The sequence below is a fragment of the Lipotes vexillifer genome, unplaced genomic scaffold, assembly GCF_000442215.2.
Source record: "Lipotes vexillifer unplaced genomic scaffold, Lipotes_vexillifer_v1.1 scaffold1197, whole genome shotgun sequence".
Lineage (NCBI taxonomy): Eukaryota > Metazoa > Chordata > Mammalia > Artiodactyla > Lipotidae > Lipotes > Lipotes vexillifer.
The window spans coordinates 623932-631295 of NW_006780020.1; positions in this window are offsets into that span (position 1 = coordinate 623932).

Sequence of the window (7364 nt, forward strand, 5' to 3'; positions counted from 1 at the left end):
GCCCCCACTCACTGCAACTAGAGAAATCCGCATGCAGCAATGAAGACCCAACACAGCCAAAAATAATAAATAAATAAATAAAATTTTAAAAAATCTTAAAAAAAAAAACTATCACCAGGATAAGTCTAATAACCACCTGTCCCCATAAAAAGTTATCACATTACTGACCATATTTCTTGAGCTGTATATTACATCCCTGTGGCTTGTTTTATAAGTGGAGGTTTCTACCTCTTAATCCCCTTCAGCTATTTTGCCCCCGCCTTCCACACTTCCCCCAACTGGATTTTTTTTTTTTTTTTAAAACCCTAAGCATATACATGAAATCTTGGGTAAGTTGCTGGGCTCTGTGGAGCATGTGGGATGGAGGCTTTGGGCCCTTTGGGGTGAGTGTCAGAGGAAAGGGCAGGCCCAGAATGCTGAGGCCCCGTGGACGGGCAGCCTTGTGACCACCACAGAATCTGCCAGCTGGGGACACCCAGCGGGCATTAAAGCAGAGAACCAGGTCTTGAACCAAGGTCTTCATCGGAGACATTCTTGGTCCTGCCCCCACAAAAGCACCAGTCACGTCTGTGGACAGGCAGGCGCCTATCCACAGTATCTGTCACCTGGCAGGAGTGGGACGACAGAGCAAGCACTACTCACTGAGGCCTGGGCAGCAAGCAGAGGCCCCTGGCCCCTTGCCTGGCGTCTCCTCGGGCTCCTCGGGCTGTGGCAAGAAAAGCTGTGCAGAACGTGGTGCATAACGGCGGGGCAGCTCCTCTTGTCCTGGTCAAAGGTGAAGGCCCTAAGCTCTGGCTGTCCAGCCCCACCATCTGCCCACCCCCAACCCTGGGCAAATTTCTGAGCCTCGGTTTCCTCACCAGGAAAACAGGCTGTGAAGACTAAGGAGGCCTGAGCTAAGTAAGCTCTGTGCCTAATTCTCAGCACAGCCTGTGAGGTGGGTTCCATTACTCCCCCTCCTGCAGATGAGCAAACAGGCTGAGAGGTGGAAGCATCCCTGCCCTGCCCCGACCTTCGCCCTACCCCAGCCCTACCCCACCCGGCTCCCACCCCCATCACATAGGAACAGGTAGAGCCGGGATTCAAACTCAGGTCTGTCCTCTGACTCCAGAACCTCTGTTCCCAAGCTCCAGTAACAGTGTCTCTATACACATGAAAATGCCCACTACTGTGGCTGGCACAGAGCAGGCTCTCTACTCTCCCAGTCCCCCAGGACAGGGGCCAGCACAGGGCAGCAGAAAAAAGCCACAGAGGAAGTCAGGGTCAGTGCCAGAGGGAGTGCCCAGAGAGCTGAGTGAGTGAACACACTCTTCAGCCTGAGACTGACCCTCTGGGCTCCAGAGCCACCCTAGGCCCCCACTGAATGAAGGTGTTCCTGGCACCACCAGCAGCCTGGTTGACTTGCTCTGGGCAGACCTGTCACACCAGGAAGCCTGTCCAGCCACTGCCCCATGGCCTGGGCCAAGGCAGGAGCACTGGCCTCACCTCACCAGGGCAGTGATTACACACAGGGAGGACCCGTGGCACCAAGGGACCCCAGCACATATGGTTACAAAGAAACATGACCACTGACAGCCGGGAGTGGGCGGGGCCTGTGGGCCTGTGGCCAGTCTCAAGAAGTGCTTCTGAGATACTTTTACAGCTGTGGCAACTCTCCAAGCCTTGGCCTCCCCTCTGTGAAGTGAGGACGACAACACAGACTTGCAAGGTTGTAACAAGGCTGAATCACACACATCTGGTGCATCCTCTGGACGTGAGAGAACCCCGGCCCCTTCCCTGGCCCCCTGTTTCTAGTCTCTGCCTTTCTCTCTCCAGAGCCTTGTGGGGGTCCCCAAAACAAACTCTCCACAGCAGCTTGCCTCCTCTGGATTTCCCTGTTCCAGCCCCACACTTTCTACTAGGGATGCCCCAAGCACAAGCCCCCACTTGTGCTCTTGTTTTTCAAATATCAGGCCTTTATTTGGGCCAACCTGCAGTCACATCCTGTGCTTAACACCAATAAGCAAAATAACAATGGTGCTAAGTGCTAGGCACCCTTCAAACACTTTACACTTATAAATCTGTTTACCCTCCAATCTCCCAAAGAGGTACGTGCTGTTATTACAATTAAGCAACTTGCCCCAAACACATGGCTTTGAATGGTATGGTAAGGATCTGAACCCAGGCCCAGAGCTGCATCTTCATTGCGACCCTGCACTGGGGCATGTCCTTGCCTCTTGGCTCCACACTCAGACCCTCCCGTTCTCAGCAAGTCTCACTGGCCCCCAGCCCCGAGCCTTTACCCTGGAACACCCTCCACCTGGAAGGCTCTTCCTTCACAGCCCTGTGTATCTGAGTCTTACCGTTTCCATGGCCTTCTTTGCCTCTGCCCTCCTCCGACCTTCCATGGCGCCGCACCTGCCCCTTCCCCGGGTGGTCACCAGGGGCCCTGTCTCATGGTGGTCTCCAGAGATGGCCGGCGGGTACAGATCCCAGCACCACCTCTTTCTAACCGGGTGTGCTCTGGCAGGTGCAGCTCTTATTCTCGCAGCTGCTGTGAGGATTACACAGGCTGGTACCTGTAAAGCAAATTAGGAAACACTCAGAAAGCTCCCTTTTAGTTTGCCCGCATTATTATCTCCTCCACCAGGCTACACCCGCACAAAAATGCACAAGAGCAGGGACAGGTAAACTTCTGTAAAGAGCTAGAGGGTGAACATCATCAGCTTTGTGAGCCGTGTGGCCACTGTCACAGCTGTTCCACTCTGCTGTACAGGAGTAGCCAGGCACAGACACAGCTCGGTTCCAACAAAGCTTCATTGATGGACACTGAAATTTGAATGTCATATACTTTTTACGTGTTACAAAATATTCTTCCTTTGAGTTTTTTCCCAACCATTTAAAAATATAAAGCTCATCGGCTGTACAAAACCAGGTGCAGGCTGGCTCCTGTACAGCCTGAGTCTGCCAACCACCACTCAAGACCAGCTTCTCTTTCTGCTACTCCGGGCGGGCCTCTTTCTCCTGGCTTCAGAGCTCAGATTTCCCCCAGATTCGGGTCCCAGCCTATGGGACATAAGCTCACGGTTTATGTGAGTAAAATGGATCCGACACCCAGAGCTTGTGATTTCTTGGTCTGCCAATCAATCCATTGATCCCTGCAGAGTGCAATGCCACGTCCCCCAAACAAGGTTGTTCTAAGGAACTACAGAGCCCACACAAAGGAGAGCCTAGTGCGCCCAGAACAAGAACTGCCTGCCCAGTTTTCTGGTCATTTTGTTTTCATTCATGTCTCTTTTGGGTGCAGGGGCAGAGGAGGCAGGACAGAGGGAAGAGGGCAGGTGGGGAGCTGGCAGATGTGGGAGTGGGAGAAGTGGGGAATGAGGTCAGTGACTGAGTCCTGTTCTTGTCTGCTCTCGTTCTTCCTGGCTTTCCCCGAAGGTTTGTGCTCAGAGGCACCAGGGGTGAAGTGAGAGCTGCCAGTTTTGGCAGTGAGCTGAGAATTTCAGTTCTCTTGAGGGCCTTGCAGGAGGAAGTTCCACAGGCGTGTCCTCTCTTATGTTGAGTGGTGAGGCCAGACTCGCCCTAAAGTTATCCTCAGAGCCCTGCCAGTTCCCTCCAGTTCCCGTAACCATGCCAGCTGCCCAGCACCTGGCAGCAGGCCTCCAGGACTCCAGTCTTTACACACCCCACCTCTGCCCTTCTCTTTGTGGCCACCGGCCTGACCCTTCTGGGATCTCCCGAGGTGCCCGTTGGACCCTGAGGCTCACTGGGGAGAGCGAGGGGGGCAGAATGTCTATCTGGACCTGCATCTCTCGCTACACTGTGTGAAAGGAAATGCCAAACATTCATCTAAGAGATGAATCTGTCCTAAGAAAACAAGACTCTTTTGAAGACAAGGCAGTGCGGAGGTAGGCACCTCTGAATAAAGCTCTTTGTGTCGCTGTGGATGCCACAACAGGAAAATCACTGACTTTTGCTTCAGGGAAAGCCTGTGGCCTGCATTCAGCCTGGTGCCCCACCCGGGGCCAGTCCACACTGGGCAGAGGCCGAGGCCTGTGGCTCTGAGGACGGACCTGCAAGACTGTCCTCACCTCTCCCTTCTTCAAGGGCATTCGTTCTCTTCTGATTCTCTCCTCTTCCGAATCAGAATCTGTGCCCTGAGCCTGCTGGATGTCCTGGTGTCCATATTGAGAAACACAAACTCCACACGTGGCAGGACCTGTGTTTATTTTTTTTTAAGCTTTTCTCTGGATGATGATAAACTCTTTGCTTTTTCAAGTCCTTTCCTCCACCTGTAAAGTCCTTAACTCCTGTCTCCCTGAAGAACTCTTATTCAGCTTATTCAGCTCAAGTGGCCCCTTGTCTACAAAGTTTTCCCCGCCCCCTCCAGGAGGAGGCAACTTTCATCCTCACATCATTGCTTTGTACCACGAACTGTGCCGGGGCCTCACGTACATCAAGAACTCTGTGGAGTAGGTACTGTTTAATCTCACTGAGGCCCAGAGAGGCCAATTAATTGCCCATGTCACACAGCTGTGCAGTGGCAGAATTAAGACCCGAATCCTGAACTGTCTGACTGTGGGTCCCAGGGCCCCATCACTGTGTGCCATCTCCTCTGTGCCAGCTCCCTGTTCTGCACATATTACTTTTACATCACACTTTATGGATCTATCTCCCCATATGAGGCCAGGTTTCGCGGCAAACGGGGTTCGTGCAAAGATAATTCGTCTCTGTATTCCCAAAACCTAGAATAATGCTTGGCACTTAGCAGCTGCTGATTTATTTGACAGATGTCCTGAGTGGGCGACTGTGCCAGGAAGGACTGAATTCCTGCTCTCAAGGAGCTTAAACACACAAAGCAGGACAGGACATGGGACATACACATAAACAAATGTCTGAACCACGAGAGAGAACGTGATATGAGAGGGGAGGGAAAGTAAATGCTATGATGGTTTGGAGAAGGTCTGAGAAGGTGGTGGCATTAGAGCAGGACCCTGGAGCATGCTTAGGACTCGGAGATGTAGGGATGGGTGTGGGGGAAACTGGGGGGGGGGGTGCTCAGACAAGGGAGGAGGTGGGCAAGCTTGCTCTTGAAGTCCAAATACCAGCTGACAAAGTGACAAATGCCTTCATGTCATCAAGGGAGAAAAGGGCCATTTCAGACTGTGTAGGAGCTGCTAGAAAAAGTCAGCCAGCAATCAGACAGTGAAGAAGAGCTGGTCGGGGCAGACCATGCTCCAATGTCTGAACAAAGACATTTTCCTAAGAGGACTACTGCAGCCAGCTTTATTTTTTTTAATTAATTAATTAATTTTATTTTTGGCTGCACTGGGTCTTCGTATCTGCATGAGGTCTTTCTCTAGTTGTGGCGAGCAGGGGCTACTCTTCATTGCGGTGCATGGGCTCTAGGCACATGGGCTTCAGTAGCTGTGGCTTGCGGGCTCTAGAGCACAGGCTCAGTAGTTGTGGTGCATGGGCTTAGTTGCTCCGTGGCATGTGGGATCTCCCTGGACCAGGACTCGAACCCATGTCCCCTGCGTTAGCAGGTGGATTCTTAACCACCGCACTACCAGGAAGTCCCTGCAGCCAGCTTTAAATAACAAATCTTTTCTCATTAAAATAGTGACTCTCCCCCATTTATTCAGCACACGGTTTTTCTGATTCTGGTGACTGTGACTAGGGCAGTCATCCCCATTTCACAGGTAAGAAAATCGAGGTTCATATATCTAGCCCAGAATAAAAAGCCTGAGATTTAGAGTCAGCAGATCTTGGTTCCAGGGCTCACTCTTACTTTCCTGTACTGATAGCAGAACTTTTTTGGAAAATAATTTGTTAGAATTTATCAAGAGTCTAAAAATGTTCATATCCTTTAATTTTTTTTTTTTTTTGCGGTACGCGGGCCTCTCACTGTTGTGGCCCCTCCCATTGCGGAGCACAGGCTCCAGACGCTCAGGCTCAGCGGCCATGGCTCACGGGCCCAGCCGCTGCGTGGCATGTGGGATCCTCCCGGACCGGGGCACGAACCCGCGTCCCCTGCATCGGCAGGCGGACTCCCAACCACTGTGCCACCAGGGAAGCCCCTGTTCATATCCTTTAAACCAGTAATTCTACTTGTAGGAAGCTATCCAACAAAGTGATACTAAAGAGCTTAAGACACAAATACGTACGTAAAATGTGAAAGCAGCCTAAATAGCTGGTTAATATACAGCCACTTAAAAATGATTACAACAATGTTCAATATCATAGAGGGAAATGTTTATATTAAAAGTGGTTATGAGAAAACAGCAGGTTATGAGAAAATAAAATTGCCTAGGTGGTAAGATCTGAACAATGTTAAAAAGATGCATGGAAAAAGAGTGGAAGAAAATGCACTTGCAACTGGTTTATTGGGGTATCTCATCCTGTATAAATGTGAATCCTTTTTTATATCTTTCAATAGCTGCCCTTAGTAACACCATGTCTAAGCCCTCTTTCTCACTGGGTAGCTTAATGACGGACGACGGACACCATAGATTCTCCACTACTTTCAGAAATTAGAATAGTCTCCTTCTGGTTTTCCAGATTCATTTAAAATGTTTATACAAATAAAAATACTCACTTAAAAATGTCCAGGTCAAGCTCTCCTTCAAAGCTCTCAGCCTCCACTCCCAGGGAAGCTAGATATGGCCATGGCCCTGGTGGCCTGAGTGGAGGGTGGCGGAAGGCGGTCTGTCCTCTGCCACATCCTCCCTGCTCCTGTCTGTGGCAGGGCTGTGGACAGGGACCGGGAGGCCATGGGGAAGTGGCCATCTCTCTGTTGGTTGGCTGCTGCTCTTCAAGACTGACTGGCTGTTGTCTCTCTCTGTGTGGTAGCATCCAAAAATTGGCTCTCTTGTGCAGAACCCTTCTGAATCTCAGCTTTCTTACCTGCAAAATGGAAAGAAAATGCACTCCCTTATGTGGGTGACGTGAAAACAGAGTAAGATAACATGACTGGGAACACTGTCAACTGTAAGGCACAATGTAAATGTCATTAGCTATTATTATTCCTTTGAGGAGCCTATTCTTTGAAACATCTACTGTTATTTGAAGTGGATACCTTTACTTGCAGAACGTAAAAACAGAACTGATGAATTTTCTCTCAGATCTACTGTTCTCCAGCCCCATCACCTCAGTAAAGGGTAGCACGTACTCCTGGGGATGCAGGCCAGGCCTCTGCAGGCAGCCCGGGCTCTCTCCTCCTCTCACACCCAACATTCACTCCACCTGCAGGCCCTGCTGGCTGTCCATTCAACCATATCTGCAAGTCAAGCGCTCCTTCACTTCTGCTACTACCCCATCCAGTCCACCTCACCTCTCTCTGTCCTCCAGTTGGTCCCCCTTCCCCACCTTTGCCTCCCCGT